This window comes from Hipposideros armiger, unplaced genomic scaffold (genome assembly GCF_001890085.2).
Source record: "Hipposideros armiger isolate ML-2016 unplaced genomic scaffold, ASM189008v1 scaffold_195, whole genome shotgun sequence".
Lineage (NCBI taxonomy): Eukaryota > Metazoa > Chordata > Mammalia > Chiroptera > Hipposideridae > Hipposideros > Hipposideros armiger.
Window position 1 is genome coordinate 1,876,612 of NW_017731545.1, and position 8,765 is coordinate 1,885,376.

The 8,765-nt window shown below is 42.2% G+C and overlaps 1 protein-coding gene across 1 annotated transcript in view; it reads left to right on the top strand.

The window, feature by feature from the left end:
- The window catches only part of CFAP61 (cilia and flagella associated protein 61), a 323,912-nt gene that overhangs the window by 218,145 nt on the left and 97,002 nt on the right, over window positions 1–8,765 (top strand). The gene's annotated exons all lie outside the window — the stretch shown is intronic.

Consider the following 8,765-nt stretch of genomic DNA (forward strand, 5'->3'; position numbering starts at 1 on the left):
AAAAAAAAAATGATAAAGGGAGCTCCAATTTAGTTTTTCCAGAAGGACAAAAATATTAAAGGTACAGAGTCCTCGAGGCATCAGTTCTCTGTGGTGTTAGAATCTTTTTGCGTGTAGGCCTATGCACGCTTGTACCAACATAGCCTCAAATGACTGTACCCAACAAGCAACCCAACGTTATGGGGTCTCGCCCACCCAGCCTGAACAGGGCTATTCCCAGCAGAACAGTCAGCCCTATGGACAGCAGAGTTATGGTGGTTACAGCCAGTCAGTGTACACTTCAGGCTAAGGCCAGAGCAGCTATGGTTCTTATGGACACACTAGAACTCAGGCTATAACACTCAGTCAGCTCCCCAGGGATATGGCTCAATGGATGGCTATGGTGTTGGCCTGAGTTCTCAATCATCTTATGGGCAGCAGTCCCCCTACCCTGGCTATGGCCAATAACCAGCTCCTAGTAGCATCTCGGGAAGTTGTGGTAGCAGTTCTCAGAGCACCAACTATGGGCAGGCCCACAGTGGGGGCTATGGTCCACAGCAAGGCTATGGACAGCAGCCAAGCTCCTATAATCCTCCTCAGGGCTACAGACAGCAGAACCAGTACAACAGTAGCAGTGGAGGGGGTGGTGGAGGTGGTGGATGGAAATACCGCCAAGATCAGTCCCCCCCCATGAGCAGTGGCGGCAGTGGCGGTAGTTATGGCAATCAGGACCAGAGTGGTGGGGTGGTAGCTATGGGGGAGGCCAGCATGACTGAGGGGACCACGGCTGGGGCAGTGGTGGTGGTTACAACTACAGCAGTGGTGGCTATGAACCCAGAGGTCAAGGTAGCTGTTGGAGGCAGAGGTGGCATGGGCAGAAATGACCATGGTGGCTTCAATAAATTTGGTGGCCCTCAGGACCAAGGACCACATGGTGACTTTGAACAGGATAATTGAGACAACACCACCATCTTCGTGCAAGGCCTGGGCAAGAATGTTACAATTGAGTCTGTGGCTGATTACTTCAAGCAGATTGATATTATTAAGACAAATAAGAAAACAGGACAGCCCATGATTAATCTGTACACACACAGAGAAACAGGCAAGCTGAAGGGAGAGGCAATGGTGTCGTTTGACGACCCACCTTCTGCTAAAGTGGCTACTAACTAGTTTGATGGTAAAGAATTCTCTGTCTCAGAGACACAGAGGAAAAACTGATGGTTGCTAGTTGGGAGGGGGTAGGGATGAAGGAGAAAGGGAAGGGATGAGACAATACAAATTGGTAATTACAATATGGCCTCAGGGATAGAAAATATAGGGATGGGGAATATAATCAATAATGTTGTAAATATTTTTTAGGGGGCCAGTTGGACTCATGTCTTGTTAGGGAGACCATTTCATAGATGGTGTAGAGGCCTGACCACCGCACTGTCTATCTGAAGCTGCCGTTGAATAATATTATATGTCAACGATAATTTAATACATCTATATACATATATGGGATGTGGAGTATAGTGTGGGAGTGGAGTCAATGGAATTGTAATAGATATGTATGATATCAGGGGTGGGGGGACAGTGGATGGGGGAGGGGGCTGTCACTTTGTGATGGGTGAAAAGGATAACTATTGCATTGTTTTGTACACCTGAAACTAATAATAATAATAAAAATATTTTAAAAAAAAGAATTCTCTGGGAATCCTATCAAGGTTTCATTTTCTACTCGGTGAGCAGATTTCAGTTGGGGTGGTGGCACTGGGCGTGGAGGCTGTGGAGGTGGTGGCAGCAGTGACTGTGGCCCAGGGGAAATTCCCCAGTGAAGGTGGAGGGTTGAGGGAGCCGGACAGCAACAAGCTGGGGACTGGACATGTTCTAATCCTACATGGGAGAACACGAACTTCTCTTGGAGGAATGAATGCAACCAGCCAAAGCCTCTAAACCAGATGGCCCAGGAGGGGGACCAGGAGGCTCTTATGTGGGGGTAGCTATGGAGATGATCATCGTGGTAGCAGAGGAGGCTATGATCAGAGCAGCTACCAAGGCCGAGGCAGGGATCATGAAGGTGTCCGAGGGGGCTGGGGTGGTGGGGACAGAGGTGGCTTTGGCCTTTGGACAGAGCCTGGCAAGATGGATTCCAGGGGTGACCACACACAAGGTCACGGGGAAAGGCCATATTAACCTGGCTCTTGAGGCTCTGGAACAGCTTTTCTTCAGTACCCAGTGTGACCCTCATTATTTTGTAACCTTCCAACTCCTGATCACCCGCAGGTTTTTTGTGTCAGACTATGTAATTGTAACCATATCTCTGGTTCCCATTAAAAACCATCATTTTAGTTTTAAAAAGAGTTAAAGGTACATAGATTGATACAAAAAAGGCAGCTGAATTCACTGAAAGATCTTACAGGGGTTTTTTTTTGTTTGTTTGGTTTTTTTCTATTTCCTTCTCCTCAACTCTATTATAGTTTTGTCTCAATTTTGTGATTAAAAATAAATTAAATGATGCAAATAAAGCTTAAACCCAAAATAAAACATATATAATTTAAAAATACCAGGGGTGCCAAAAAAATGTATACACATTTTAAGCGATGTTAACACTTTGGTCAATGTTGCTCAAGCAGTTAGTTCACCATAATCAGAAGTGTCTGGATGCTGATGGTAACCCCTTTGAGCACCTCTTGTAATTGCAGAAGTCAAATGTAACTTGTATTCATCTTTTGTTATTGATATGTATTAATACAGTTTGTTCCTTTCTTAAAATGTGTATACATTTTTTGGCACGCTCTGTATAATTATAAACCTTAACCTCTAATCAGACCTTTCAATGGCATTATCATTCTAAAATACTATGCAATACTTTTTATATCCATGTGCACTTTGCTTAATCTTTTTATGAGAAAATTCATGCACAAGGTAAACCATTACATTGTGCTGCAGGGCTGTGTGTGAGGAGGGCTTGTCTCTATGTCCAAGCCCTTTCTCCTGAGGCAACCACTTTATGGCATTTCTGTTGTTAGTTCTTCAATACTTAGCCCTAGAACTCCAAAGAATGTGTTTATATAAATTTTTTCCTTGATCTATCAGCTTCTGACATTATCTATGACTTTTCCGTTTGGGAAGATGAAGATTTATCTTTCAGTACCCTCTGACTCTCTTTGCCACCCTGCCTATCAATTTATTTTTATTGGCAAGCATAGTGGTCCTGAAAACCACTCTGAGATAGCTTACAACTGAGGTACCTGAGCCATTCTCCATGGCTTATGGAGAATCATGCAGAGAGGGACAGATGCCTGCCCCATGCCTGGATTTGGGTCATCTCTAAAAGAAGAAGAATAAAAATTTGTCAACTCAAAGTCAAATGAGTTTGGTATTGACCATGAGAAGTCCGTGGCAGAGACTCTCAAAGAGGTAACACTAGTAGCCAGCAGGTGAGGCAAAACTATCCAGCCAGGTAAGAGAGCAAGCCAGGATGTTAGTTATGGTGAGCTTGATGTGGGTCAGCAATATGATGTGGTCTCCACAGAGGCTAATTACATCTTAGGGTAAATAAAAGTATGGCATCCAAAATGGTGCAGCCACAGGAGAGAGCCTGCTACAAATGGGTAGAAAAGAGCTGTGCACACCACTTTGCTTCTGCGGCAAGACCTGAGAAAGGTGCTCCCCCTGTCATTCAACAGCACCTAGCTTGCATATAGAGACCTCACTCTGATGATTTAAGGGGAAAATAATAGCATGAGGTCAAAGAAAAGTGGCCTTTCTAAAACAAAGCTGCAAATTTTTTGGTTTCTCCTATCTAAGAGGTGGAGTCTATGTCTCCTTCCTTTGAATCTGGGCAGGCTTGTGACCACCTTGACCAATAGAGTACAAATGAAGTGAAGTGGCATGACTTCCAAGGCCATGTTAAGGGCCATGCAGGATCTCCTTGTTTGTGAGAACGGTTGCTCCTGGAGTCCTGATCTGTCACGAAGAAAATCCAGGTACCCTTTGATCACCATGCTGGAGATGCCATACATGAGTTCTCCAGCTGACAGTTCCAGATGAGTCCACCCTTCCAACCATCCCTTCCAAGGTACCAGATATGCGAGTGAAGCCATCTTGGACCCTCCACTAGCTGAATGTCACCAAGTGACCTCTATGGATAACACATGGAATTAAAGAATTGCCCAGCCAAACCCTACCCAAATTTCTGACTCACAAAATCATGAGGGGTAATAAAGTGGTGGTTGTTTAAACCACTTAAGTTTTGGTGTCAGTTTGTTGCATAGCAAGAGACAAATGAAACAAAAAGATGACATAAAATAAGGGAGAGGGAACATCTGGAAAAATCAGAGAAGAACAGACTTTTGACAATATTCCAAAATGTAGGATTCACACACACACACACACACACACTTTATAGGAAACTATTTATCATCCTCTCAGTACATCCTCTGAAATGGGAGCTGAAGTCATCAAAGAGCAGAAGCTAAACTGAGAGGGTCATAGGATTAGCTGAAAAGGGAGATGGGTGAGTAAGAAAGGATTGAAATTAAATCCCCATCAAGAGACAGACCTGCTGCTGGAATTTAGTGATGCTGAAGACAAAGCATAAAGCTCCTCCTGGAGGGCAGAGGCAGAGGGTCAAAGGTAAAGGGCAACGTATGGTGCAAAAGATGAGAAGATATGATTGACATGGCGGCAACATATATATCATTGGTTTTCCCAAAGAAGAGACCCAAACAAATAGAATAGAGGCAATAAAGATATACTAGAAGAAAACTTGACTTACCTAAAAACCATATTGTCCAGTTGACCACATTCCAGGTAAAATATAGGAAAATTTTTCCAGCTACTTACATTCTGATGAAATTTTGGTTCTATAAGAATGATAGGGGGCCGGCCAAGTGGCCCAGCTGGTTAAGAGCTCTCTTGGGACACCAGCTCTGAGCATCAGGGCTACGGTTCCAATCCCACATTGAGGGCCAGTGATGCTCGCCCTCTACAGCTAAGATGATGAACAACAGCTCGACCTGGAGCTGGGCTGCTGTGAGTCACCGGCGATGGCGTAGGCTGCAGTGGGGCTGCAGCGGGCTGCTGTGAGCTACATGAGTGGGTGGCAGCCAGCGTGAGCGGCTGGTAGCCGGTGTGAGCTTCCAGGAGCCTCTGTGAGCAGCCGACCAATGACCGGCGACCAATTGCCTCACCCGGGAAGAGCACAATGATCATACCAACATGGGCCAATGAAGCGACGTCCTCCACAACTAGACTGAAGAACAAAAACATCAATCTGTCTACCTGTCTGTTTCCCTTCCCAGATTCCCCAACGCTGTTCCCCTCCCCACAATTCCCCAATAAAATATTTAAAAAAAAAGAATCATAGGGAAAAAAGTGAACAAACTTCAAGAGAAAACATAACAGATTGCCAACCTTTCCACCAACAAAAGCACAAAAGTTAGGCAGGCATAAGAAAATGAAACTAGCCATGCTGAATTTTGAAGAAAATGTAGCAATTCAACAAGTTTCTCCTATTTGAAGACAGCAAAAAGCCATTCTTCATGTGTAAGGGCCTCAGAAAAATGATCTTCCTTGTTCATTTATGTATATCTGAATAATTGAGACAGAAAGGAAAATTTAGGACTTTGCCGTAACATTAAAGGACAAGTGGCAAGCACCAAACAATTTTAAAAGTAGCTAAATCATTTTTATAAATCTGAGAATAAATGCAAAATGGGAAATAATAAATCTTAATCTAAATCTAATCAAAACCAAGTTGTTGAAATAGGGAGAGAAGTGGCCAGGGAGGCATATGAAGTGTCTTAAATGGGGAAATGCAAAGGTAATATTTCAATCTTGACTCTTATATTTAGAGGAAATAAGGTTAAAGAATGCTTTTGAACTGCATAATAAATTCATCTTTCAAATACTGGAGAAGATAAAATGGGAGAAAACATCAGTCATGTAACCCAAAGGGAAGAACATGAAGCAAAGAGCCACACGCTTAAATGTGAGAGTGTAAACCAGAATGGCATGAGAGAAGAAAACAGCAGCTATAGCAGTGAATGCCATGGTTTTAAACTGTCCTGTTACAAGACCCAGGCTCTGTTTTCATACTACATTCAAAATATAAGAGAAATACCAAAACAAAAATGACACCCAAACTTTAGAAATGAAAAAATAGTTAAAAGTGCACCAGCAAAAAGTGTCAGACAAATTCAAAGAGCTGTTAGGAGCAGCACCAATATTAGTATCCAGCAAAGCAGAATTAACTGGAGAAAGAAAAGCATTCGTGTTGACAAAGGGTAGAAATCATGACAACAATACAGATATGAGAGCCTGTTACATGCTGAACATGATTGTGTCAAAGAAAATGTCACAAAAGCAGAAATACACCTGAATATTATACTCGTTTTTTGGAGTCACATTTAGGAAGGGAAAGGACCAGTTGAAGCACAAGACACCCCGGATATTTAGCTAGAGGGATGAAGATTCAGGATTGTCATCCTCAAATACCTGAAGACTTTCATGTAGAAAACGAATTAGAATTATACATCATGGCTCCAGAAAGCAGAATTAAGACAGACTGCCAGAAGCAACGGGAATATAGTTCTTATTCATCCTGAAAACAACTTCCTAAGACTCAGGGTTTCCACCAAAAGGGAATGTCCAGCCCCAGGAGGCAGCAAGATGCCTCCACGGGGCCTGGTAAGGGGGATAGGAACACCTGCCAGAGGCTGAGTCGTTGCCACTCACCACACGTGTGTGCAGTGACTCTCTGAGGTCCATGCCACTTTCATCCCTATTTTATAGTTGAGATAGTTTGTCCAAGGTTAAACAATGACAAAGTGACAGACTAGGATCTGAACCAAGGTGGTCTGGCTCCAGAGCATGAGTTCTTCACCACTGCCTCTGTCTCTCTCCTTTCTCCTTCTTTCCCTGTCTCCTTGCTCTCCCTTCCTTCTCCCCTCTCTCCCTCTCTCATAGATATGGTCCAGGGATTACACTTGATGGCTTTTAAAAGTCTTTACAACACAAAAATTCTAGAAAGTATTGTTTATAGCTAGAGTCATAAGTAAGTTGTTGTTAGTGTTGTTTTATTTCTCATTAAAGCTGTCTGGAGAAAGCAACTCAGTTCTGGTAAAGTGGCTCCCTGTTGTCATTAGGAACCCAGGCCCTTCTGTCTTTTGTTCTTCAGTCTTTAACATGTGGCTTCCACCCTCAGCATACTGAAGTGGCTGCTGTGGCTCCAACCATTCCATTTGCAAGAAGCAGGAAGGAGGAAGGACTAGAGCAAAATGAGTTTTCATGTTGCCTCATCCAAGGACTCCTGACTTTTGACCACCTCTTAGGTCATGAATTGGAAAATGTAGTTTTTCACCTGGGCATATTTCCTGGGAGCCTGTTGCTAAGAAATAAAGGGAGACAGGGTATTAAGTAGGCCACCAGCAGTCCCTGCCACCATAAATTATTAACTTGCTGAGGAGAATGGGATGGCCACGGGGATCTCAACAGCCAGTGATGTTGGCAGTGTTCAATCGGAATCATCTGATGGAATGGTTATAAAATCATCTGCTACTCTCCATTCACACATTAGTGGTAGTTTAGTTAGTGGCAGAGAACTCTCAGGTTTTGATAGCCAGTATTGGTGGTGCTTTTTCATTAAATATACCCATGCCCTCTTTTTAAGCTTTATTCCCTCCCTTATTTTGATGACATAATATGAATTTTTTCCCCATAGGCACTTTTTGATTTATTAAGTTTTGCTAAGCTGTAGACAAATTAATTGGCCTTGGGATTTAAAATCCTAGCTTGTTTTGCCTATGCATATTCTGTGAAAATGCCATTGGGTGAATGTGAAAAATACGCACATCATCCCATTAATTTTTCTTTAATTTCTCTAATTGTTTATAGTTTAGAAGTATACAAAAAAGCTTTTGAGTGCACCCAAGAATTATATAGGTTATCAGGATGCAATTTCATTTCAGGACCTTATTCTTTTTTTTCCCCCTCTCTTCCTTGTTTTTTTCATCTAAACACCCACTATTTGGAACAATAACTTATTGAAACTTATATAAATTAAATAGCTCTCAATTTGCTCTTTAGCCCTGCCATTTTCTGCCAAAGACTTTTCCTGGTTCGTTAAAGCATAACCTACTAAACTGGTATAATGGTATCAAAATTTCATTTTCTTTTGTACTATAATGCTTGTTGCAGTTCTGGTGAATTTCAAACCTCTAAACACAGTATTCAATATTGTGCACTTTAAGCCATTCACCAAAGCCCTCAGTGGACTGCTTTATAATAACTATGAATACAATAAAGCCAAAATGTTAGCGTGATATTGCTAAACAAATTATATTGCTAATAAGAGAATTTTACCTCCACAATTTCAGTTGCAGCAAATAACCACTATTTACTGGGGTTATTTTGTTTTGTTTTGCTTTGTTTTTTTAATGAATAAAATTTTACTGCAGCCTCTTCATGAAGAAAGGACATCCCGTTTTAAAAATTGAGTTTTTAAAAATTATTTAATTCCATTTGAAATTGAATTAAATACATCACAAGTACCATGGCTTTACCATTTCTATTAAGGAAGTATATAACCAAAAAGTTTCCTAAATATCTGGCATTTAGTGAAGCCCCATTTGTTCAAGCACCAGCCTGTAGTCACACCTACCCAGTATAACAAGGCATTTGTCAAGGAATAAAAAACTTTCTTTGGTGGGCTGGCCGAGTGGCTCAGTTGGTTAAGAGCTCGCTCAAGAGTTTGAGCTCTGAGCAACAGCGGTTCGAGTCCAGCCCGAGCTGAGCAGCCA